The sequence below is a fragment of the Lycorma delicatula genome, chromosome 8 (genome assembly GCF_047948215.1).
Source record: "Lycorma delicatula isolate Av1 chromosome 8, ASM4794821v1, whole genome shotgun sequence".
In the NCBI taxonomy this organism is placed as follows: Eukaryota; Metazoa; Arthropoda; class Insecta; order Hemiptera; family Fulgoridae; genus Lycorma; species Lycorma delicatula.
Genome location: NC_134462.1, coordinates 33,116,214 through 33,143,909, shown reverse-complemented (window position 1 = coordinate 33,143,909; position 27,696 = coordinate 33,116,214). Strand labels below are relative to the sequence as shown.

Below are 27,696 nucleotides of genomic sequence, written 5' to 3'. Positions count from 1 at the left end.
TATTTAACCTCCGGGTCCACCGTTAGGTATTGCTTCAGTGGATGAGATGAATGATTTGATGTGTGAAAATGCCATATCCGACCGGGATTCGAACCCGGGACCTCCGGATGAAAGGTCGAGACGCTACCACTAGCGCCACGGAGGCCAACACGGTGGGATATCTGAAAAAGACCTAGTTAAACGCTTGAGTGTTCCTCTTTGTGGAATAATACGTGTCTTACTGAGTTTCTTTCGAGAGTACATTACCTTTCATACTAATTACTCCTTTTCCCACAAGCTTTAATCTTAACCCTTGATTCCTACACCCCCACTTCAGATTATATGAGTGTTCAAGTACTTCTATTGCTCGAGTAAAAACTAATCTGAATTCTTTCATTCAAAGGAATTTAATGATTTCATTGATATGGTAGGCGCTTCTCCGTGTATATTTCTTGATCGTCTATTTCATTTTATTCGATTTCCTAATTCTGGAATTAATTAACTATATCCGATAAATAATAGAAGGTGAATGAACTAAAATTTGATTACATATTAGATCAAATGTAGGACAAAAAACATCGTTAATTTGGTATGTGATCTGTGTGTGTGTGCGTATTCGTGCAAGAGTTCGTTGTTTTTTTTTTTTTTGTTTTAAATTAGACTGCTAGCCTGTAGCTGTTTACGTTGCTCTATTTTTCTCTGCTGAGATAATCACACATACGCGCGCGCTCACACACACACACACACACACATATATATATATATATATATATATATATAAAAAAGTTAAAATACTGGAGTATGAGAAATAGTGTTACATTAGAATGATACTGATATTCTTGTTTCAGTAAATACAAGTACGGGTCAACGAGTGTTAGCCAGCAAGCGAATAGCTTGCCGCACCGGTCCTATAGGCGCAATCTATGATGATGCAAATGACTTCGGGCAAGTCTGACTAACTAAAAAGAAAAAAAAAATTAAAAAGAAAAATAAATAACGCGGTAACACCAAACATAATGCGGTATATAAGCAAAGATTAGAGGTCGAAGAGGTCATACTTACCTATAGATTATTTTACAACCATGATAAGCATTTATGGTTAACAGAACAGATATTGAGATAAATACAAAAAAAAAAAAAAACAACTGTAGAGGGGGAAAGATAACAATAGGAAGTGTTGAATTGAGAAATAACACTTAGTACAGTTAGACCGGTCTGTAAAATAACTCGACCAAACTAAACCACTCTCTGAATGAGGATTGAGTAATAAATAACTCCAGGCTAACACCAACCTTGTCTATCACACAATATATATATGTATATAGTATAACACTACACGTATAATGAAATATGCCAATCAAACGAAAGTCCCACAGATTTTCTACACGTTTACAAAACAGTGTTGCCAATAGAGGTAATATTATTATGTAAAACACTGTCGTTATATATATATATACAAAACTCTATTAAAAAAAATATATAAACTAAACATGATGATAAGATCCTTCTTCTGTTATATTCTGAAGTAAAGCTGATTTGCTGCATTTGTTAAATTTTTGCATCAGATTTCGTAAGAATGGAAAATTAATTTTAGTATTTAATTTCTTGCTATTATATTAAAGTACAAAGGTTTAAAAATACTCTCGATTCGGTATTTCTTGACTTTTTTCAAGTACCCTTTTAATAAAAAAAAATATAAAAATCGAATATATATATATACACATTGTATGTTATTTATTATTATAATAATGTATTGTACATATATATATATATATAAAATATACATATTATTTACACGCTCCCCCCCCCCCCGCCAAGGCACGCACGCACAATCTCTCTCTCTCTCTCTCTCTCTCTCTCTCTCTCTCTGCGCGCGCGCGTGTGTGTGTGTGTGTGTGTGTGTGTGTGTGTGTGATACACTAATCCGTATTGTATAGAGACAAGTAAATGAGTAAATCATCTTACTGCGGTCTGGCAAAAAAAATGTAAATATATAATCTAATAATAATTAGCTATTAATAATTATAATAATAATTATAAGCTAATAATAATCTGTATTATACAAATCTGTATTCTATACACTACTATAATAATAAATTACATACAGATTATATTTGAGCGCGCGCACACTTACACTTAAATTTTTTAATCTGTTAAATAACGGGAAAAGTATTCAGAGTTTTGAGAGGGAAAATGTAAATACAAATTTCGTGGGATTGTTCTGTGAATATTTTTCCGTTTGAAATGTTTTATAACACATTCTTATTTTGTAAATTACAAAAAAAAGGTTTTTTTCCACTACAGGTCCAGAGCCTGTTCAAAAAAGTATATTAATTTTGTTTCGTTTTCCCCATAAAATCGTTTGTTAAAATGTGTCAATCAGGAATGTAATTACAAAAACGTTTTGTAAAAATGTTGTACTAAATATTTTGTAAAATTACATAAGTTCAACTGCATCCAGTAACAAAAACAATATACAAAGATTATATTTAATTAGGAGGTAAGCAATTAATGTATAAATATTGTAACATAATGTTAATTTTCTCCTTAAATTTTCTGGTCTCCTAAGAGAAAATATATTTTAGTTCATGCACGATGTAACATATAGTTATAATTTATACTGTTCATATGTAACATACTGATAAAAAATATTACATAAGAAGAGATTAAATATTAGTATTCTCTTTCTGAAGAAAGATTACATAACTTTCTTAAATTACTTTTTATACCGCTTTTGTTCGTGTAAGAGATATTTCGAATATTACAACTCACATTTTCCCATTCATAAGTTAGATTATCTACTGTTACTTACTTACCGTATGAAAAATGCCATACTTGACCGGGATTCAAATTCGGGGCCTCCAGATGAAAGGCCGAAATGCTACCACACCTCCACGGAGATTTTATTCAAACGTTCAAATAGTACGCTAAATTGTATTCCTTGTACTTCTCTTAATTATTCTTTTTAAAATGATTAATGAAATGTACAATTTGATGATAACTTGTCATTTCGAAAACACGCGAATAAAGCAAAGAAAAAGAAAAAAAACAGAATTCGTAATCGAATTCTATCGATGCATTTCGAAAAAAAATCATCTAAAAAGAAGTTTAAAACAATGTGATTCCTTTTTCATAAACCGAAAAGTAAATATTTACAATGAGAGAGAAAGCCAAAAAAAGAAAAAAAAAATGGTTCGAAATAAGAACGGATAATGCCCTTCTTATTGGTTTTTGAAAATAAACAGTAAACAGTGATACGATAAGTTAAATGATTTATAGATTTAGATCATGTTTAAAAAACAAGTTCACTTTTATTCTTTAATTGCTTGACAAAGTAATTTTTTTTAATTATTTCCGTAATTCGTACGTAATGATCGGAAAAATTAAAAAAAAAAAAAAAAAAACATTTACTTAAATAAATTTGCTCCAGTAAAACATATTTACAATTATTTTTCTTTTAATTAAAACAACACGGCAATCCTAGCTAACGATCCGTTTCAACGATATATCGTAAGTGGTGCTTATTTTCATTAGTTCCAGAGTTATAGCCAAATAAAATTTTAATTAATGAAATATTTGAATTTTAGAACTTTTTTTCTTAAATTTAAATGTATTGATTTCAATCTTAATAAATAATAATTCAATAATAGCAATAAAAAAATATAAAAAAAATGAAAAATATCAGAAGTTAGTGAAATAAAATTTTATGTACTTTTAAAAATATGTATATGTAATTTAATAGGCGTACAACGAAGCTTTGTGGTGTCCACATCAGATTTGTTGAATATCTGATTATTTCATATTAATTGAAAATTATAATTAGAATAGTATTATTTTTATTTATGCATTTTTTTCAGTCTACTTGATAATAAATATCGCTATAAAATTTAGTAACCTTCTCCTGTTTCTTTTTTGTTTACATTTTGTTGATGGTTCCATAATAATAATTTTAAAAAAACATAGTATTAGATAAATATAAGACTTACATTTATTTAAAGGGACCTTTATTCTAACCTAATATTTCAGGTAATATTGTTGAATTAATAATGTATTAATATTTAATGTTAATAAAAACTAATATTTTAGCAACTGTATAACTGTTCACTTTATAAAAGAATTGGAGGATTGTATCCACCTTCAAATGAAATAAGTTTAAATGAAGTGCAGCAAAAAATGTGTAATGTAATTTTATAGGCGTACAAGAAAGTTATGTGGTGTCTACATCAGATTTTTTATTTTTACAAACTCACCGAATTGGTCTAATGTTAAATATTGTCGTCCCAAATCACCTGTTATAACAACTGATTTTTGTAGCCGAAAGTTCTGAGGTTAAATCTTACTTTTATACTGTTTGGATACTTAACGACGTTCTTTAGTGGTTAGGGTTCAATTAACCACATTTCTCAGAAATTGTCGATCTGAGTCTCTAGAAGACTGCATTATAATCAACCAATTGGGCCGTAGGGTTGTTTATTGTTAACAAAGTTGAACAGATTACAACGTACGCATTAGGAATAAAAAAATAAAATAAATTTTTACAATCTTTGTAACTTTCAAATATATTATTATTCTTTCGTATTTTTTGAAATGCATTATTACTATTATCCCAATAATATATTTTAAGAGTTTTAATATACAAATTATTGTTTTTATAACAAGAAAAGTGAATTTAATGAAAGAATATAAAAATTAATTATCACATTAAAATGTCAAATATAGTACTAAAGAAACTTGATTCATGTTATAAAAATATTAGCATTAAAAAAAAAAAACAAAAAAAACAACTGGATTAAGCGATTTGAAACTAGGTAAAACACATTACATTAATATTTCATGAAAACATTATAAAAAAAAAATCCGTACAGAAAAAATACAACTATGGAGGTTACGTTACGTGTGGTTATTTAGTATTTATTTTACTCATAACCTATATTTAATAGATATTAAATTTAAGTGCAAGGCAATTCCTGTTCTGATCTGGAACGTCGATATTACTTATTTTATCCTATTACATATAATGATAATAATAAACACACACACACACATACAAACATACGTGTAAAAGTTATATAATAAGTATTTTATATTAATGTTAAAGTGCAGGGACCAACTATTATCAAACGATATGCTATTTCATGGATTGTTATAAAACTCTCTCAGTCCCCGTCTTGTGTGTGTGTGTGTGTGTGTGTTGTGTGTGTGTGTGTGTGTGTGTGTGTGTGTGTGTGTGTGTGTGTGTGTGGTGGGTGAGTTAATATAAATTACCAATAAAACGGTGTCTAATTTATAACCACCCACAAGCAATCCTATATACTTTACCAACCGTACTCATTCATACAGTTTTTCTAATCCGAACATATGAGTTTACTTTCAATGGAGATGATACATTAAAAAAAAATCATAATATTTTTGTTTGAATTATATAAATTATGTTATGTGTTTCATTACACAGTGTGTTAGTTACATAAATAACAATGCAAAATATTTGTGTTGTCGTTTATATATATAAACAATAATTAAAATGAATTATTTAACAGTGTAATTAAAATAAACTGACATCTATTTAAGAGAAAAAAACATAATCTTTATTCGTGTTTTAATACAAGAATTTTTGTCACGCAGATAGAATAACTAAAGGAAAATAGACTTTAATTCCATTAGTAATGATTTGTTACGTGGTCTATTCTATTACGTATAATTTTTAGTATAATATTTAAGGTTTTCAGGAATTAAAGTGCGGAAGCTTATAAATATCACGGATTATAAAAAATACAGTTTTTTAATTGCTAAGTTGTGTAAATACGTAATAAACTGGTATTAAATTTTTATTCTGAACATCGCTGATGAGATAATTTCAGAATACTTTGCAATTATGTCGTTATTATATATTTTATGAATTCTAAAAATCACAGTATCCTAGATTTGTGACTACAATGAAATAAAAAAGGTAATAACTAAGTTGTAATACTTTCTTGGCACTGCTTATTTGTTCTTATATAATGGAAAAAAAATTATACATGAATAAAATTAACTAAGATTTATTTTTTAGGGTAGAGGTAATTTATGAAGTTTTATTGTAAAATTATAGCTCAAACAATAAAGATTTGTGGTATTAAAGATAGTGGTTGGATTTTTAATAAATAAACCAAACAAATTTTTTAATTCAAAAAGATAGGTACGTATTTAAAAAATTTTCTCTGCTCTTCCACCTTCAAAATCAGCATCCAAGAAATTGTTTTGATTTTTCTATTTTACTATGTCAAAAAGAATAAAATTAAAAAAAAAACCACTGAAAAATGTACAATCAATAAAAATTTACCTAATTTTTTTTTTGAGGGGTTGAATTATTATGAAACTTTATTTCATTATTAATAGTTTGTTTTTTAAAAAAAAATTGATATTTTTAAACTATGATGGCTACCCATTCACCATCAATATTGTCCCTACAGAACATTTTTTGGGTTACCTACTCTACTATTATATCTAGGAAGACATAAAAAAGGTTTTAGTTAAAAAATATGCCATAAATAAAAAGATAACTTTTTCGATGTTTGAGGAAGATGGAGAATTTGGAGGCAATCTTTTTACTTCCTTGTACGAAGTAAAGGTAGTATTGTGATATCAAAAAAATTCGGTTTTTAGATTTCACCGGAATTATCCATTTTGACCGTCCATGAATCCATTTAGCGTGAATCTAGTTTCAGCGTGACGTCTGCACGTAAGTATCTATGTTTGTATGTATCTCGCATAACTCAAAAACGATTAGCAGTAAAATGTTGAAATTTTGGATTTAGAGCTGCTGTAATATCTAGTTGTATACTTCTCCTCTTAATTGCAATCGACTGAACCAAAAGTGTCCAAAAAAAGCCTAAATTCCTCCAAAAATCTGGATTTTAGACTTTTTCGTAACTGCAGTACTAAACCCTCATTGAGAGCTTTTCAATGATATATTATAAGTGGTACTTATTTTCGTTGGTTCCAGAGTTATAGCCAAATAAAATTTTAATTAATGAAAATTTGGATCTTAGGGGAAGGTACATCGGCTCCAATCAGACTTCATCTCTTTTTTTTTTAACTTTTTTTATTTAAATATATTGATTTATTAATAATTATTAACCTCTCATTAAAAACAAAAAATTACAATGAATTCAACATTAACAAAAATAATATAACAGAAGTAATGAAATAAAATTTTATGTAACTTTCATTAAAAAAGAAAATAAAAGTGAATATTAACGGTAAGATAAGCAAGCATGTATGTATTGAACTTAAAATAAAGTGAAGTTTATATTTGCAAAATTTTCAAAAAAATTTACTTCAAAATTTTGTCAAAAAATGCCCCATACACACGAGTCTATGTGAAAAATTTCAAAAATCGGTTAATTTAATAAAAATAACGTACATACGTACGTAGTACGAACATTACTCTTAAAATTTGTTTTGTTTTTTGTGGTCCCTGGGTCATGAAACGTCGAGGAATGCAAAAATAACTATACTCTTTTATTTTTACTAATCACCATACTTTACATCTTGCAGCATAGCTTTAGAGCTATGATGCCAGGAAAGTATATAATGGTAATTAATAAATTATGAATAAAACACTTTTTACTTTGTTAAGCCTATTTGGTAAAATAAAATTTACAAACAGATCATTAATTTAGAAAAAATTAAATAAATAAACTTTATAAGGCAATATATGTCAATCTATTAATTAAAGTACATACCATTTTTCATTCAAATGTATATATCCCGACCTTCTTTCTAAATACACAACCTTTAGTTAAAATGGAGTATAATGCTAATATGAATTCAATGCACTTACAAGTATTTCAATGTGATTTAGATTTTTTTTTATTTCTTATTTAATTTTAGCATCCATATTAAGATTATCAGATTCATTAAGGAAATAACATTTCTGGTAAAATATTTAATGGATAGTTTTTATATAAGTGATATATTAGAATAACTGAAATACAAAATTGTATAGTAAAAAAAAAAAAAAATGACTATATAATTTTTTCTTTTAAGATACAGTAAATTTTTTACATGGATAATCTTTCTGAAAGCCTATCCAAGAAAGGATAGGTGTCGAAAGCATTTATTATGAATTAAAACTGTACGTTTAGCACTCAATAGTTGCAACCTAGGTAGGATGAAAATAGCTATTCACAAAGAAAGCGAATAATATAATAAAGAATTTATTTAAGTATATAGAATATTGAGAAAAAATTACACACACACGCGGGCGCGCGAGCACGATTAATGGATGATTTTATTATTTATTTTTTTTAACCACCGAGACCAACGTTAGGTGTTACTTCAGAGAATGAGATGAATAACAACTTATGTAGCGCATGAAAATGCTATACCTGACCGGGATTCGAACCCGGGACCTCCGGATGAAAAGCTGAGACGCTACCACTCGCACCACGGAAACCGGCCCGATTAACCGATTTCTTTCTTTCTTTTTCCTGTTCAGTCTCCGGTAATTACTTTACAGATAATACATCAGAGGATGAATGTGGAGGATATGTACGAGTGTAAATGAAGTGTAATCCTGTACAGTCTCTGTTCGACCATTCCTGAGATGTGTGGTTAATTGAAACCCAACCACCAAAGAACACCGGTATCTACGATCTGGTATTCAAATCCATGTAAAAATAATTGACTTTACTAGGACTTGAACGCTGGAACTCTCGACTTCCAAATCAGCTGATTTGGAAAGACGCGTTCACCACTAGACCAGCCCGGCGGGTTTGATTAACTGATTTGCCCAAAGACAACCGAATGCCAACCGAACGAACAGATGACCTAACCTTTATAATGCAGTTTATTTACGATTGATCGCACTAATATTATTTTTCCTAGTATGTACGTTGCAATCTGTTCAACTAATGAAAAATAAGCAATCCCCTCATGGACCAATGAGATGAAAATTATACATATAACAAGCAAATGAAGTGTAGTCTTGTACAGATTCAGGCCGGTCATTCCTGAGATATGTGGTTAATTAAACCCCAACAACCGAAGTACACCGTATTCGCTGTCTAGCATTCAAACCCGTACAAAAGCAACTAACCTTTACAAGGTTAGAGACTTCAAAAATCAGCTGTTAAACAATTGATTTGCGATGACAAGTTTAATCATTAGACCAGCCTAGTGGGCAGTCGTATTAATATGAACAATTTCTTATTAAGAATAATTTTTAAATTACAGTACGTATTAATTTAATTACTATTTTTTCCGTTAAAATTTTAAAAATGGCATTTATGATATAGGTTGTATAACCTATAAAATTATATGTAAAATTTTTATCTGATAAATATTAAATATAATGTTAATTAATGTGTAATACCTTAATCCGATATCGTCATTTTAATAGTTCAAAGAAAGTTACTTATTACTGAGAAAATAACTTAACGGTTTGACCGACTTTTTCATTTATGTGTATATGTAGCTAATGCATATACCTCGTATGTGAACTGTCAGTCTAGCTTTTGCCTTACATTAAAAAAGTTACATTACTTTTTTTTTACATTCGTTACATTGTTTATATTGCGTCATGACTTATATTACAAAAACTAATTAATTTTAAAAACTGCACAGCTAATCCTTTCTCTAAAAAAAAAATAATATGATAGATATACTTTTAAATCATTTACGTCATTGTATTTATTTGCTTATGCGAAAGATTTAAAAGACATATAGACAAACCTGTTTTAATTTTTTTTTAAATATCACTGCATGTACTGGATGCTCCAGCTCATTGGTTTAAAATTCTAAAATAAATTAGTAGAAATACTATTCCACCCGTAATTCAGATTGGCTTAAAATTTTGGAATTTTAAATAACTTATCAAGGACTTTCTATAATAGTAATGCTTAATATTTATCACCCTATATAAAAATTGAAAATGAGGAAAACTACTCCTCTCCCTTTTTAATTTTTCATGAAATTTAATGTCACTAATGTACTATATATAGAAATATTTTATGAACAAGAATTTATGTTAAGCCAGTCCACGTATGTACATACAAATGTACATCCAGTATATATACCAGTGCGTGCAGTGTGCTGCAAGTACTCTGTATTGTTCCTTTTGTAAGTACAAATTCAGTTTTATTGGATTTGTGTGATAATTAAACATCACATAATATATTACTTTATTCAGATAATATTAAAATAAAACTTTTTTCTCATTTTTTCTGGTATAAGAAACTAATAATAATAATTAGTGTGTGTGTATGTATATATATATATATATATATATATATATATATATATATATATATATGCATACTATATAGTATATAGATATACTAATAAGACGTTAACCACCCATATGCCACCCCATAACCTTTAACAATAACTATAACCATTTTTCCAAAAGCTCTGATCCAGAAGTATTAGTGTTGATTCTGGTTTTAAATATTTTATCTACTGATGCTTTATACTTTTTATGTAAGTTTAAATAGCAAACACTATATCACCTAATACACGCATACATATTTTTCATGTACGTTATATTTTAAAGGCAATAATAACCTATAGAGTTTATTGTCCTTTCCTTAATTTTTTCACCAAAGTAAGTCATGAACCCTTTGAAATAACCAGTAAAAAAAAAATCAACATTAATAATCAAGAATATAAAATGATCAAGTAGGCTATAACATGAAATAAAACCTAGGGATAGTTTTAGGATCAAGATTATTTTTAGACATTATCTTCTAGCACACAAAAAAATATTAGAATACAGTAAGTAAAATGTAACAATAAACAAATTTTATTTATTGAACAAACTTCATACGCAAACGGCATAAATTTTTTTTAGTATTTAAAAAAAAAAACAAATGGAATTTTAAAATCAAGTGGACTTGTATCTTCCACCAAAGTTACATAAATGAGACAAATTTGTTTCTTTGGAAATTCACCGATTTTTTTTACCAACAGATTTTCTGGATCAGAACTTTTGGAAGAATGTTAATAATTATTATTTAAGGATATCGGGTGGCATATGGGTGATTATATATTGGGTAACGTCATATAAGTAATTTATATCTGCACTTGTGTACGTGTATGCATGTGTAATCGTGTATTTCGTTAGAAGCAGCTGGGATGGAGTTATTTAATCTGTAAGTTAAGATAAAAACCCGTTTTTATTGGTGGCTTGATACAAAATTTTAAAGCAGATGATTGGAGCCACAAGAGAGTTTCAACTGAAAATAATTATGACTTTGAATTGTTTTAAAATAATTTCGACTTTGTTTTTAATGGACCACATCGCATTAAAACCAATTTAAAAATGTTTTACCATAAAACCATTAAAACCTTTTTTCCATAAAAATCATTATATTGATACTTAAACCGTCCATTCTCTATTTTTCTGTTTAGCCTCCAGAACCGCTGTACGGTATTATTTCAGAGGATGAATGAGGATATGTATGAAAGTAAATGAAATGTAGCCTTGGATAGTCTCAGTTGATCATTCCTGAGATGTGTAGTTAATTGAAACCTAATCATAAAAGAACAGGTATCCATGATCTAGTATTCAAATCCGTATAAAAGTAACTGCTGTTACTAGAATTTGAACCTTAAAACGCTTGACTTGTTGCTGTTCTATTTTAACGTCTACAAGTTACATTTTGTAAGTAATTATTATAAATTCGTCTTTGTATCTGTTAAAAACAGTATCCAGTTGTCCTTCTCTTAAAATTTGTTTGAATTTTATAATTTCATATTTACAATAAAGTTTACGTTTTATAGTCTTAATTCTGCTAACTTTGCAGCCTTGCTTGTTTGTAATTCTTCTAACTTTTTTAGTCCTGCTAGCTTGTACTTTGAAAATTGACCACGAAAATAAGTGTAATAAGATCCTCAAATTTGTCTTTTAATCACTGTGTTATTAAGTTCTCAATCTTTGGCATCTAAAATTTTTAGAATCATTATGTTATCGCAAAAAGGATCATTTAACGGCTTAAAACAACCTTGTTCTTGTTTATGGTGGTTTTGAGTATAGTTTATATCCGCTAGATCTGTAACAAAATTTCCTATAATTTCTGTAAAAAATTGTTAATTATTCCAGTATCGGTTACTCTTTTTAAAGCCTTTCTAAATAAATCGTTTATATTTTTTTCTACAGTAGTTGAAACGTTATTTATAACTACTTTTTGTTCATTCATATTTTTGTTTCCTTATTGTAAAAAAAAAAAAAAACATTTCTTTAACATCCTTATCCATTTTCCAGATCCTTTTTATTTTCCAACTACTTTCTCTTGTTTCCTCTTATATTATTTTCCATCTACTTCTTGTTTCCTCTTATTTTCATTATGTTTTAGTTGTATTATTAGATTTATGTAAGGGTACTGTGTAAGTATTTAAGTAGTTAAGAAATGGTAGCTCATTTCAAAGGTAGGGTTAATTTTTTACTTATCTGATGATGGTGAAAATACAATAGGACCGGATGTGTTCTTGTCTAATGAACAGATGAAATAGGAGATGGCAATTATGTCATTGAATTTATTTTTCAACGGGTCCTAAGAGTTATGCTTATACAATTTTAAAAGGCAAATGTGTGACTAAGATAAACGGTTTACTTTGAACTACACAAATTCGAAAGTGATAGATATGAATATTAGGCGTAAAATGATTGAAAGAGAAACTGAATCTGTAAATGTAACTTATAATCATCTTTTGATTACAAGTTACAGAAGAAGTAAAGACTAATACTTTACTACAGGAGAAGTAAAGACTAAAATTCTTGCAAATAAAAAAATCACATAGAAGTTTCAGTTTGATTGTGAAACGAATGATACTGAAAGATAAAGATGGAATAATTGATACCTTACCTTGGCGATACTAAAATTGAATATATAATGTTTTAGATGAATTTCTACTTGATTTTAAATTACTTTAATAGAATTCAAAGTTAAAATTATCTTAAGAGAAAGTGAAGTGAGAATTATCTTAAGAGAGTTCAAAGTAAAAAATTATTTTCAGTTGAAACTCTTTTGTTGCTCCAAATCACACATGGGGGCGCACGCGCGCTCGCACACACCTATTACAAGTTGCATTTGGTCAAGCACAAACTTCAGAACATTTCCTATAATTTGAGGCTATTATTTAAATACGTATTGAAAATAACAGTACGTTATGAGTAAATTATTTCTCGCTCAAGTAGTTTTCAATTACTTATTGGAAAGGAAAATGAGGTGAATACACCTCTTACTTAATTCACAGATTCATTCATAAGCAGGCTAAACATACTCATTAATGCCGTAATTAATTTACATTTATTACGCAAAATTCGTAAATTAATAGAAATTAAAATGTAATATAAATGAAAAGATAATTTATGGTTTTTTTATACTTCAATTTAATGAGGTTTATAGGATTTTTAATGTTTTAATGTTATTATGTTTTTATTTTCCTTTTTACAATTAGCTATAAACAATCAAAATACAAGAGAGTATTATACGATTGTATTAGAGTCCCAGGTTCTACTAGCTTAGTATGTTATTAATAAGCGATTGCTAACAATGAAAAGAATCACACGCTTGTAGAGATGAAGATTTACCTGTATAATACGCTTCAAACTACATTACGTATATTTTTAGTTTAGTATAAAAGTTGACGATATTTTTATTTTGGAGGTTGCTGAAAGAATGAAGATGCTGGTAAGGAATTGTACAACTTTAAAAGGCAAATATGTGACTAAGATAAAAGAATTTACTTTGAACTATACAAATTCAAAAATGTCCTTCTTTTTCTTTTATTCTCCTTCTTCATATGCTTGTACTAATCTCCTCATTCTTCTTTTTCTTCCTCTTCATTCTCTTATCTTTGTAAAGGTTTTTTGATTTCTTTCCTTCTACTCTTTACCTCAATTTATACATATCCACATGTTTACCTTCTTATATTCTTTTTTATCCTCTATTCTCAATTTTTGCTCATTTAAAATTTTTTTCTCATAGCTTTATGAAATTAAAAAGAAAATGTAACTTTTAAAAATAAAATCGATACTGCTCCGTTAAATTTTGATGTTTTTCCAGTTTTCCTGGTGACGAATTTTTGTAACTTGATTTTACGTAGAAGTAAAAGAAGGAGGCAGGGCAGTGGAATTAAAATGAAATGAATAAGAAAAAGTAGAGAATAAGAAAAATGCAGAGAGAAAAGGAGTAATGAAAAGGAAGGGAGGAAATAGAGATAAAAGAGAAGAGAATGAAGAAGAAAAATATACAGAATTCGAAGATGAGAAAAATGAAGAAAATCTAAACGAAAAAGTAATGAATGATGATAAAAGGAGTTGGAGAAAAAAGTAGAAAAGAGCACAATGAAGAAATTGAACAAGAAAAAAGAAGACGCTAAAAAAAGAAGAATGAAATAAGAAAGATAGAGAAAAACAATTTTAACACAAAAAAAGGTGTAGCAGAAGAAAAAAGAGAAAGAAGACAAGAGAGAAGCCGTAGAAAGAAATGAAAAAAGAAGAGAAGGCGATGATGAAATACATCGAGGCGAATTTAAAAAAAATAAAAAGTTAGAAAGAAAGAACATAAGGAGGATAATACGAAAATACAAAAAGGATGAGATGAATTGATGAATAAAGAAAATAAGAAACAAAGAAGACATAGATTAAAAATTTTACAGTATAATAAAACCAAAGTAGAATACATCTTTTCGAATGGTATGAATAGGTAAAGCGAAGGCATTATTAAGGAAGTACAGTGAAAATTACGTCGTGCAGCTAAGTGAGCCGATGGCTAAATGAATCCATCCATACGGCATAAATGACTTACAAATACAGTAACTATAAATCATTACATTATAAGTACTTAAGTAACAAATGGAACTGAAAGTGTTTGAAATAAAAAGGCCAGCAATGGCAGCCGCCTTTCATATATTTAAATATAATTCAGTATAGAAATTATAATAATTTTTTGAATGGAAATACAATATAGTACACTAATGTCATATAAACGGGTCGATGTTTTATTTATTTGTACAGTCTTGTTTTTGTTATAATTTACAATAATGAACAGCGAACTGAATATGAATCATTCTACAAAAAAAAATATATTTTAGTTTATCTTAAATTTTTTTACTTCGAGTGGCCAGTGGTAACGAGCACATTTAAATAAACTCATGTTTGTACATAATAATAAACAACTCGCTCTCTTTAATGAATCTTATTGTAAAAATAACAAAAGAAGACTTTCTTTTTTATTTCTTACGTACAGTTCATAAAAATTAGAAACGCACACATATTACAAAATATTAACGTATTATTTTTCACCTTCAACAACGTGTTCCTGAATAAGGTACCGTTGTAATTAAAAACCCATGTCCTTTATTTAACGCAATTTAAGACAATTAAAGCGTTAAAATAATTTAAAAGGATTTCAGGATAAAAAGATTTTAGAGTAGGGAAAAGAACGGTTTCCTTGTTTATTCAACAGGATATATAAGGTCTACAATATGCACCCATTATCTATTTATTAAACTGTATAAGTAGTAAAGCTTTCTATATTCACGTCTTATATTAGAGGTTTCACCCTTCATAACTTAACAAAAGATGAGGAACATAAGCTTAAAAAAAAAAAAGATGGAACATTGTATTATTGTTAAAATGAGTAGAATTTTATACCGTTAGTAAAACTCTATATTACTTCTTCATATACGTAAAAAAGAAACATATTTTAAGGATAAAAGTCTTCAAAGTAGAAAGATTTTTGAACTGATTTATTTATGCATTTTAAAGATTCACAATCATCAAAAATAGTTCAAAGAATAAGAAGTTATGCTAAATGATTATTAAAAGAAACTGGGAAAGAAAAAATCTAAAAAAAATGTTAAGTTAAAATCGAACATTAGATGATTCTTCCGGTTATTAAATGCATCATCTCACTAGTAGATACAAAGAAAATTTTATATATATAAAAAAAAAAATAATAATAATGAGAAATACTTTTTTTGTCTTTAGTTATTTGACTGGTTTGATGCAGCTCTCTAAGATTCCCCACCTACTGGTCGTTTCATTTCGGTATACCTCCTACAACCACTTCCCTAACAATTTGTTTTACAAATTCCAAACGTTGCCTGCCTGCACAATTTTTCCCTTCTACCTGTCCCTCCAACATTAAAGCGATTATTCCAGGATGCCTTAATATGTGGCCTATAAGTCTGTCTCTTCTTTTAACTATATTTTTTCAAATGCTTCTTTCTTCATGAAATATTAATCAACAATTTATTTTTTCCTCCATTCATTGCCACGCTACCCAGAGACAGACCCGCACCTAAGCATAAACACAGCTCCGGGGGGTGCCTAGCCTCAAACCACCCGGGCAGGAACCCTGGGCCCAGCTATGCCGTTCCCAAGGCCCCACCTAGGCAGCTGAGAGTCGGTCTTAAATGCCACACCTGTAATAAGGGTATCCTCACCGGGATTACGGTCTTACTAATGCCATGCCTCCATCGAGGAGACCCAAAAGGGATCTTCCCGCCTAGACTTCGGTCAGCCACAGCCTTTCCATAAATAAGGGACTCCGTAGGGGATCCCCTAACGGGACTATGATCTTTTCATCCCCCCATTAGGTGCCACAGGAGTCTCCGTTCAATCATTGAAGTGGGACACCTGAGCATCCCACCCTTCCTGAACGGTGCTGTTCCAACCCTAAGTCACGCTGTTCCCGGAGCACAGGTGCGCGGTTCTCATGTCTTGTGCGTGACCCTACAGACACAACCCCCGAGCGAGTGCCCCCGCACATTACAGGAAGGACACTTGGCCTCCGCCTGACAGTCCTTCCGCAGCTAACTAGTGTCCCCCCAGTTGAAACACTGCCCCTTCTTTTAATAAATATTTAAACAATATTTGCAAAACACCGTTGACCTTTGTAGAATAAAATTAAAAAAATACAAACAGCTGTTGTCGTTTTAGTTAAACCGAATCGAAAGAATAAAAGAAGTTTTAATACATCTAAACTATTGAAATCTATAATTCAGATTTTTCAGATTAGTTTAGATTTCTCAGACTAAGGCAGTTTTATTTTTCACCTGAACTGGTAAAAGCAGTCATTAAAAAATAAATAAAAAACAGATTATTTTAAAAGTTATGCAATTTATTGTAACAAGACCAAGATAACGGACCTGAGTAACGGATTCCTACCAATTAAGAAGAAAGTAGTTTAAAATATAATAATGTGAGGAATCCAGAAAGGGACTAAAAGGAACCATTTTAGTAAAGATAACAGGTCCGTTTAACATCGGTCCTTTGTAGTACTGCTACTGAAACACCTAAACAAATGTCGTCCCTTGATTAGCGTTACCGGATTAAGGTTTAGAATTTCATGGGGAAAATGTGAGTTCGGGCAATCATTCTCACGTTTCCAGTTGGTTCCGGTCCGGCAGGTAAAGAAGGTAGGAGTATAAATACTCCAGGGAAGACCAATTGAAATCAGTTCCGCGAGGAGTCTGTGAGATCTGCGAATCAACCTAAGCGAGAAATTATGATGTCAGTCTTCGAGATGAGAGTCCTACGGTAGAGGAGTTATTATGTGAATTCGACGTAATTAAGGTGACATCACAAGTAATTCTAGTACACGAAAACAAGAAATATTTTGTGAGTTACTGTAAGAATATAAGTGAAAGAGATAATGTACTAAATATCCTGATCGACCCGTGAACACGCGACAATATTATGAGCTTTTTTAAAAACATACTATTTTTACTTTCTTGGCATCATAGTTTTGAACTATGCTGCAAGTAGGAAAGTATGGTAATCAGTCAAAAAAGAGGTATGGGTCTTTTGTGAATTTCTCGATGTTTTATGGCTCAGGGACCCTCCCAAAAAGTGAGAGGTAATGTTCGTACGTACGTGTGTTGGTGTGTTTGAAGCTTAAAGACGTTTTACTGGGCAAAACGATTTTGATGACATTCTGTGTAAAGACTTAATGTATATTTGGGAAAATGTTTTGGTAAAACATTTAGGTCAATAGATATTGATCTCAACACTAGAGGGTAGTAATAGATAGTTTTTTGAGGTCAATTTTCTCAAAATTTTTCATTACTTGTTCAGTACTTTATATGCAAGTTCAGTACACGCGTTAATGCTTATCTTAACCATTTTCATAAAAAATTTCCCCAGTATTCTCTCCTTTCACAAAAATCGAAAAAGCTAACTTATTATTATTATTGCATACTTTTTAACCGATTCTTTTTATATCTTCCTAGGCATAGTAGAAGAGTAAGTGACCACCAAAAAAAAAAAAAAAATTGGGGTGTAAGAGCCGATCAAAGTTAAAAATTATCAATTTTTTAATTTTTTAAACGTTTTTTGTTTATTTAAATTTTTAATAATAATATTAAAATAACATTTCATCATAATTCTCGCCCACTACCAAAAGTAATTTTTAGCTGACTTTTCATTGGTTGTACATTTTAGGGTGGGGCGCAGAAAAAATAAAAAAAATCGATTTATTAAAAATTTTTTCATGTATCATTATTTTTTCACTATATAAGAATAAATAACCAACGTACTTTAGAGAAGTACTTTCTCTAAACAAATATTTTTTAACGTGAAATGGAATTGAATTATGAAATGGAATTGGGTCCTCGCTAATAATTTTTTTTTCTAGCCGATTTGCGATGACAGATTCACTTTTAGACTAACCAAGTAGGATGTTATTAAATAAGATATATGTTTTAAAGAAGTGTTAATAAGTTCATGTTTCAAATTTATTTGAAATAGGTCTGAACCTATTTAAAATAAATTTTCATGAATGCTCAGGATTCATGAAAATTAGGTCAAATTGTTATAAATTCACCATCTTTTCTTATATACACACCCATCTTTTTTATATAAAAAACATTTTCCTTTGTAGTACTATCTACCACACAACGGAATGTAAGAATAACTAAAATAAATTTTGAAGTTCACGTAATAAAGTGGATAAATAATATTTGACTAAACATAGAAAGAACTTTGGGTAAGAAGATTAAAAGCAGAGGGAATTTAATATACAAATTTACTGTTATCTTTTTTCTCTTTAATATTTATTATGCAGTTTCTTTTACATTAATGTACTTTTAATATTGATGCATAATGACAACAAAAAAAGGGAAATAAAAATTAAATAAAAAACCAACCAAAAGTAATTAATTTCTGTTTCACCTTTTTACAAAAAATTAATAAAAAAACTAATTCTAACTGACCACGGAAAACAGCAATGTCAAATATAAGATATGTAAAATTAAATATGATGTAACGGATAACTTATTTGTCTATGCCGACTAATATTTTCTGGAGAAGAGGACTTGTGACATAATTAAAAATTACGACAGTACCTAAATTAATTAGTGAAATAATAAACTAACAGTAGTTTTTTCTTTATTTATATTTAAAGAGACGTATGTAATCATTAAGTATTTAAATAAAAAGATGGTAAAAATAGAAAGAAGTTGCAATTAATTATAATTTCCCGGTTGTTATAACATATAACAGGGCAAGTATATCAAATAGGTAAAATAAAAAATTTCTGTCCCTGTTAAGAATTAAATTTATGATTAAACGTTCACTCTTTCCAAAGATATTAAGAAACATATTAGTATATATATACATACGTTCATCCGTGTACAAAGATTCATAATTAGGAAGGAGTAATTAAGTTTTCATTTTTCTAATTCCAAAATAAATTATGTACAATATATATTACTTTGCTGGCTTTTCTAATTTCTTTTTAAAGTTCAAAATGATTACAACAAAACTCATCATTCGTTTGTTTGACCTCTGGTTTTACAAATCAAGGACGATTTAACCTAAATTTTAAATATGAAAATAAATAAAAATGTTGTCATGGACAAATGCCCTATCATGACTTCATTTTCCATCATCTGTCTGCCATTTTGTGGTTTTCCTTTTAATAAAATTTATATCTTACAAACAAATTGAAAAATTTTAATGAAATTTTATGTACATGTACCAAATATCTACGAAATATATAAATTTGAAAATTTTGTCTTTTCTATTCTTTTACAAACTGAATTAAAAATAATTTATATTATTATTAAAAAGAATAATACGAGAACAGGCAAAAAGTTGTCAGAATGTCAGACTACAAAATTTTGGGGTCCGATTTAACAATTTCAGTTTTTTATCAATTTGGATAAATGAAATAAATCTTTTTTGCAATAAAAGGCTTAACATTTCATTTTACAAAACATAATTTGATAATAATATTACAAAGATTTTTCAAAACTTTTAAAAACTTGCTTTAGTCATTAATCAAATTATTATCATACATTGTATGTGCTTAATTAGTAGGTTAATTTGGATTTCAAAAGATAACATCATACATTGAAATTACTAATATAATTATTATATATCAAACAAATTCTCAATCAAACATTTACTGTTCAATGTAACGAAATTCGAAACCACAGAAACTTCTGTACCAAGTTTTTGTCACTTTTTTATGTTAAATGGCTATCGGATTTGTCATCTGCGACCCCCAAAACCCCGCATATCCGTTTTGCAGATTTTGCAATATTTTACACCCGCAACCTTAACTACCCCCATAATGGGGGATGTTTACAAAAGTAATGGTGAACTACAGTATTGTCAGCCGACCTTAATAACTGTGCAATATTTCATCAATAGACAATGTCAGGAAGTACGTTAAATTAAGGATGCAAGATTTGAGGACAAACATGAAAAAAATTGTGAGTTAAAGAAAAACAAAAAAAAAAAAATTAGTATTTAGGGAGCTATTAATGATTAAAAGATTTAAAAGATCCCATTTTGGAATTATCAGAGGTAACATTTTCAAATTTATTCATTCTGTAGAAGTTTTTGTTGGGTGCATGTAAACAAAATTTCAATATACATCTCAATCCGTTCATAAGATATACATATTTACTGAAAAACACAAAACGACAGAAAGAGGAATAATGAAGCTGGCAACATGAGCTTTTTGTTTATTTTGAAATTCTGAATAAATCCCTTGAGTTTGGATAACACCCCTGCGACGCTCACCTCGGTGGCGAAGTGATTTTGGCGTTTTATCTGGAGGTCCCGGGTTCGAATGCCGGTCAGGTATGGCATTTTCACACGCTACAAAATTGTGATTTCATGTGAGATAAAATCACAAGGTAGTTGGTGTAGTTAGTATTTCTTTGAAGCAATACGGTGGTATCAAAGGCTAGGAAAAAAAAAGAACACCTCAGTGTTTTGAGGCTATATACATTCAGTTAGTTATAAATACACTATGAATTATAACTAACTGAAATTTGATTTGGAACAGTTTTTAATACATTATTCTCTAAAAATCCACTTTACTTATTTTTAACTATTAAAACACGACCGCAGATGGATGAACAGGAGTTATTTTTAATCATTTATTATTTTAATTTTTGTTACCTAAATGTTTTAAATTAAACTTTGTGAAAAAACAGTCTATTCTACTGCTATCCATTTTATTATTAATTTTTAATCGAATAAAAATAAATTACGGTATATATCGTAGATTATCATGAAAGGAAAAGATTATCATGAACGGCATCATACCATATTTCAACTTCTTATGTGTCTTGTGAGCACTTGACAATTGGAAAACCTTTTATCGGGTAGAATTTTTTGTCCATTTACTGCGGTTTTTCCTTTGGTTGATCATTTTTAACAATCTCTTTTCCGTATTTTTAAGTACATTTCCTACAATTTTTGACACAGTTGGTGTAGTTAAGATTCTACTATATCCATGGAAATAAGGATAACTTATCCAGTAAAGCAGTAACTTCGTGAGAGATTTTCTGAGGAGAACTATTTATAAATCGATCTAGAACTTTTTTCCTTCACGGTAATACAAATACTGTAAAATAATTCAAATAGCTTCATAAAGCTGTAAAAGCTTCATAATTTATTGAATCAAGACATTTATAATAATTAATTTAATGTAAATGAAGTAAAAAAACATAATGAAGATACACGAGTTTTATTTATTTTTACCTCTTACTTACGAGTGGTCATATTTTTATTTAGGATAGGGTGCCATGGAAAACTTTTAATTGAAAAAGGGCACCGCGACTCGGAAAGGTTTGGGAACCACTGGGATATGGTATGAACAAAATTCATTTTAGAGGAGATAATAAAAAAAACTTTTTTTCAGTTTTGCGCAAAATCGAATTTCCATTATTTTATTTTGTATAATTCTTTGCGTAAAAAATATACAAAACATAAATAAAATGAGAAAATTAAATGATGTAAAGATTTTTATAAATTTAATATTAATATATATTCTCTGTTTACAAGAAAATTAAATTATTATAACAGTAATTTGATAAAATAATTAAAAGTAACGACTAAACCCTATACACAAGCATCAAATTTAAATTCACTCACCACTATGAATCTCATTTTATGTGTATATTATAATATATATAAATGAAAGGAAATGAAAATAATTGGTAAAATGTATAACATGATTTTACTGTTACTGTAACCAAGTTAATTTTATAAGTTAAATACATAAAGTTACAGTAATATGTATAACATTTTATACATAAAGTTACTGTAAATAATTATACATATATATATATATATATATATATATATATATATATATATATATACACGAGTATATAGGAATTACATTTTAAGAGAATGGTATTTTCGTTCTCCTCATACCTCAAAACGTAAAGAAAATTCAACTTCGCTCCCCAATCCCACCATGCAACCGACGTAATTTTCTGTAAAAAATCGGGGAAACCCCATTGATTTAAAGGATTAACATGCACCACATGGGAATTAAATTTTATTTATTTTGAATTTTTTTTTTCATAAAAATAATCTTTTCCATCTGTGTCATTAGTTATATTAAACAAAAATATATACATTCTTAAATAGTTTACTAAGCCGATGAAGTACAACAAAAGAAATAAAATAAGCTTATTTTAATTGAACTTTTAGATTAAAAGAATATTTTTAAAACTTTCCTTAATGCTACAGAAATACATTTCTAGTGTATTGTAATAGCACTAGAAATAAATTAATTAAAAATTAATGTAACCTAATTTTCTTCATTTTTTTCTTCTTGTTTCGACATGAAACGATGTTAGATTTTAAATATAATTTCAGTTAACCTTAAATATTAAAAAACCTCTTTCTTAAAAGATTCGCAGTTACTATGATTCGATAGGTCAGCCATAATAGAAATATGTTTCTTATTATAAAGTCTAAAATAAACCATAAATAACAAATTATATTTGTGAAAGTGGAAGATCCCGTCGGCTTTGGTTCAAGCGTTTTAAATTTTATTGCTTTCAATGTATACATCATTATACTTATTATTAGTTTGATATTCATGACTCAATTATAATCATACACGTATATAGTATTACATATATAAATGATAGGAAATGAAACTAATTGGTAAAATGTGTAACACGATTTTACTGTTATAGCAACCAAGTCAATTTTATAAGTTGAATAGTCCTACATAAAGTTACTGTAATAATAATAATGATAATAATTTAAATGTAGTACAGTGATAAATAGAATGCTAGTCATCGCTAATAATAATTTAAACTATAGCAAAATGTTTAGCTAATTGCGTAATCTTTTCTATAAAATGAGACATTTTCTCTTTATAGTCACAAAGCTAATTAATTATTAAAATCCCAATATAAAATTATATTTGATTATAATTGAAATGTCATAGAAAATTAAAATTGTATTTAATGTAATATTCTACTCTTGTTTTTATCGATAAATTCGAAAGTGATTTTTCTCATATGCATTCCTTCTCTTCATTTCCTTCAACATAAATGAATATATTTAAAAAATCAGATATTCAAAGATATATAAAAAAATAATGGATGAAAATACGTAAAGCTTAGTAGAATGTTTAGCAAATCGAAACCGAAAATTATTGCAGAAATTAATCAATGGCGTTAAAATTGATTTCACAAACCATCATCGAGAAACTTTTTACTTTAGTCTTAAGCTATCGATCTTGTTAAAGCTGAAATACCGAATTTTCAAAAAATGTAAAAACCTTATGGAAGAATGTTCTTTTACTTTCGTTGCAGGTTTAGTTGAGAAAAAACGGGTTATAAAATGCAGCAGAGAATATTCTCTCAATATATTTGACGTGCCAGTAACGTCCAGATCCAGAATGCTTTCACATAAAAGTGTGGTGTGGATGCACCAAACAAGTCCTTCATCAAGCGGCTGTACGATAAATTCTAAAATACGGGGAATGTGGCGGCAGATGGAGTCAAAAGTGGTCGACCGAAAGTTGATCGACGTGCAAGCTGTGTATTCTTTTAATCCCAAAAACTCTTTGCGACGTCTATCTATTCAGTCTAGTCTCTCCGTAGTACTCACACGGCATTGCGCAAGTATCTAAAGATGCATTGGTACAGAATTCGTGTTGTTCCCGATTTGTTACCTGCAGATACTGGAAAATGAGTTGCTATCTGTCAGTGATTCATATCATCTGTCACGACAGGTGGGGAAGAACTCGATGATTGGTTTTGGTCTGACGAGGGATGGTGTCACCTTGATGGATACGTTAATTCATGCATTTGGTGGACGGAAAATCTACTTCAGCTGCACGAGTCTCCTCTGCACGGTCAAAAAGTGGTGTGTAATGTCACGTAGGAGAATCTTCATGACATTCTTTCATGGCACAGTGAACAGTAAGCGCTACATAAGTTATATACTAATTGGATATTTCTAAAAGTCAAAGTCAAAGTAAAAGACGTCGTAATTAGATGTGGCGCAAGTAATTGCAAATTATTTGATGTGACTTTTAGATTACATTACTTTGGCTGCTGGTGTGAAGGGAAGACGCTGAGTGATAAAGAGCAGTAGAGGGGATACCATATCTTACTATGGACCCTCCTTCAGATATTACATACACTATAGTTTCCTTCACACAAACGTTATTATCAGTTGTTTACAAAATTTAGAAAGGTCAGACTTGGTCTATACTGTAGGAGGAAATTCTTTTTTAAAAATTCAATTATAATTGATAAAAAAATTAACCTAAAAAAAGTTAAAAAATGAAATTCATCCATATAAAGCAAGATAGGAGGAGGATAAAAAGGTAGGAGCACAAAAAGATAAGGAGGAGATCCTTTAAGATAGGGATGCATCAGAGTTTTAATACCACCACAGTTTTCTGGTTAAACTATGAATTATAATGCTTTTTAGGGGTAATGAATTGATTGCAGACTCCTTAAACACAAAAAAGTAACCTGCCTTTTAGAAAATTTACTTTCTAGGTAACTTGTACACCAGTATAAAAATACTTTATTTGATTCGAATAAGTTATAACCAACAGTAATCTTTGATAGTATATTACATAAATTCATGGTAAAAAGTCTTCTGGTTTATAAATAATGTAAAACTGTTTTAAATTTATCATTTTTTTTTTAATTAGCGTATTTTGTAAATGTTTTTAAATGTTTCCCGTATACAAAGCATTTATCTTCTTGTAGAAACGTTTGTAGTTCAAGTATATGCTCGGTTTTCGGATTTATAGTTCTATATTATCTTCCTACTTAATTATTAGATTATAATATTTTTTTAAATTTGGTCAGGTGACCTAAGGATTTAACAAGATGTGTGAAATTTACTTCACCAATAAGTTATTCATTCATAATGTTCTGCCATTAAGGCAGGTTCTGTCACGGCTATTGCTCTCTAACTGTTCTATCCTTTGCTAATCATTTTGTTGGCGTAGTATATTTTCCCTTTGCCCTAATCCCATTCATCATTTGACATTTCTTCCTTCCACTTTCTTTCCTTCCATTCACCAAGCCTTCTATCACATCCACTAATAAACAACTTCTTTTCATACAAAGTCCTGGCCAGTTTCTTTTCCTATATTCTATCAGATTTAGTATTTTCCTGTTCTCTCCGATTCTTCCTAATATTTCTTCATTTGTTACATGGTCCTGTCATCTGACATTTATCATTCTGCACCACACCCACATCTCAAAAGCCCAATTTTACTCGAATGATAGTCAGCAATGGAATGCAAACAAACTTCCCACGTAACAAATGTACACTGTTAAAGGAGGCGACCAAAAATATGTTAAATTTAAATCGAGTATTGGAGGAAGAAACAAAAAGTTTGAAAAGCATCACGTCAACACATCTACCACAATGGAATGAAGCACATCTATACTGTGCTAGAAAAATAATTCTGGTGTGTTGGGAGGGAGAGGACCAAACTGAATTTACTCCAACAATAAATAAAGAAAGGAAAAAGAAAACCATCAATGTAATTAAAGAAGATAATGTAAAAGAGAGCTAGTGAAATCAAGTCATTCACAACATACAAGATAACTAAATAAAGCAACATCCCTTTCAAAAATGTAACTGTGTTGGGAGACAGTCATGTGAGACACTTACTTATTAAATTTATTTATTTATGTAGACTTTTAACCACATTTCCCTTGTTGTTGATTGGTGATGATTGTGATGCAATTTTGTATTGTTTTAACGCGATAAAAGGATTGTTTACTTATTTAACCTCAATTCATTTTCTGTCTGCCTTTCTCATCGTCCACGTTTCAGCTTCATAGCTCATCACATTCCAAATAAAACATTTCATTAATCTTACGGCTAAGTTTAACTTTCCACACAGCAGTCTCCCCTTCTTATTAAATGCCTGGTTACTTCTTGATATTCTTATTTTAACTTCTACTGTGCAAGTCAGGTCATCAGTTATAAAGCTAGTGAATTTCTTCACTTGCTATAAACTTCATTTCGTATTTTAATCTTAACCCTCTCCTCTTTTCCATCTAATACCATAAATTTTGTCTTCTTTCTGTTTATCCTCATACCCTGGCTTTCGCAAGTTTCATTAAGTAATCAGGGATTTCATTTAGTTTACTTGGACTCTTCGCTAGTACCGCCATGTCATCGCAAAACGTATACGTTCTATTCTTCTAATAAGGGATCAGCTGTATATAAGTCCCACTTCAATAAAACTGTGTCGAATATTCGGAGATTTCTGGTTAATAGAATGAATCAACCAGTAAAAATATAAATAAAATAATTTAATATTGCTAATAATTTAAATCTTTAATAATAGAATTTAATATATTTTATACATACGTAAGCGCGCGTTTGTGTGCGCATATACACACACACCGATTAGGTAGGCTATAGATTTCTTAGGAGGTACTAAATTTTAAGGTGCTCCTATCCATATCTTTAGAGCCATAATTAATTATTTTTTTAGATGGCGTATTGTTAAATTCTATTATATAAATTTTACGATAATTTCTTTTAAGTATGTTGATTGAATGTCTATATGGTTTTCTAATTACATTTCAGCTTTTCTTTACCTACATTATATTACAGTCTAATAAAAGGATAAAAGAAATTTAACTTGTTAATTTTTAAAATAAATATTATAATAACATATCAACTTATATATATCGAATAAATTCTTGTACGTGATTATATAGCCAACAGTTTATTATTATTTTTTCTAAATACGGATTAAGAACACCATTAATTTTATATTTGTTCACTCATGTGTCACCACATTATTTAGAGTATTTATTAATGTGGGATTATCTCAGACCTGTTTCTTTTTTCATTCACCAAAAATTAGTTCTTCGCAATAAATAACGTAAACATGTAATTTAAAAACGGGTTCACGTCTGGTCAGATCAAATCTATTCTGCAGCAAGATTCAGTGGAAGTTTATA

At 29.2% G+C, this 27,696-nt stretch overlaps 1 protein-coding gene across 1 annotated transcript in view; it reads right to left on the bottom strand.

Annotated features, from left to right (window-relative positions):
* LOC142329101 (uncharacterized) overlaps positions 1-27,696 on the bottom strand; it is a 490,682-nt gene that overhangs the window by 129,341 nt on the left and 333,645 nt on the right. The window lies entirely within an intron of this gene.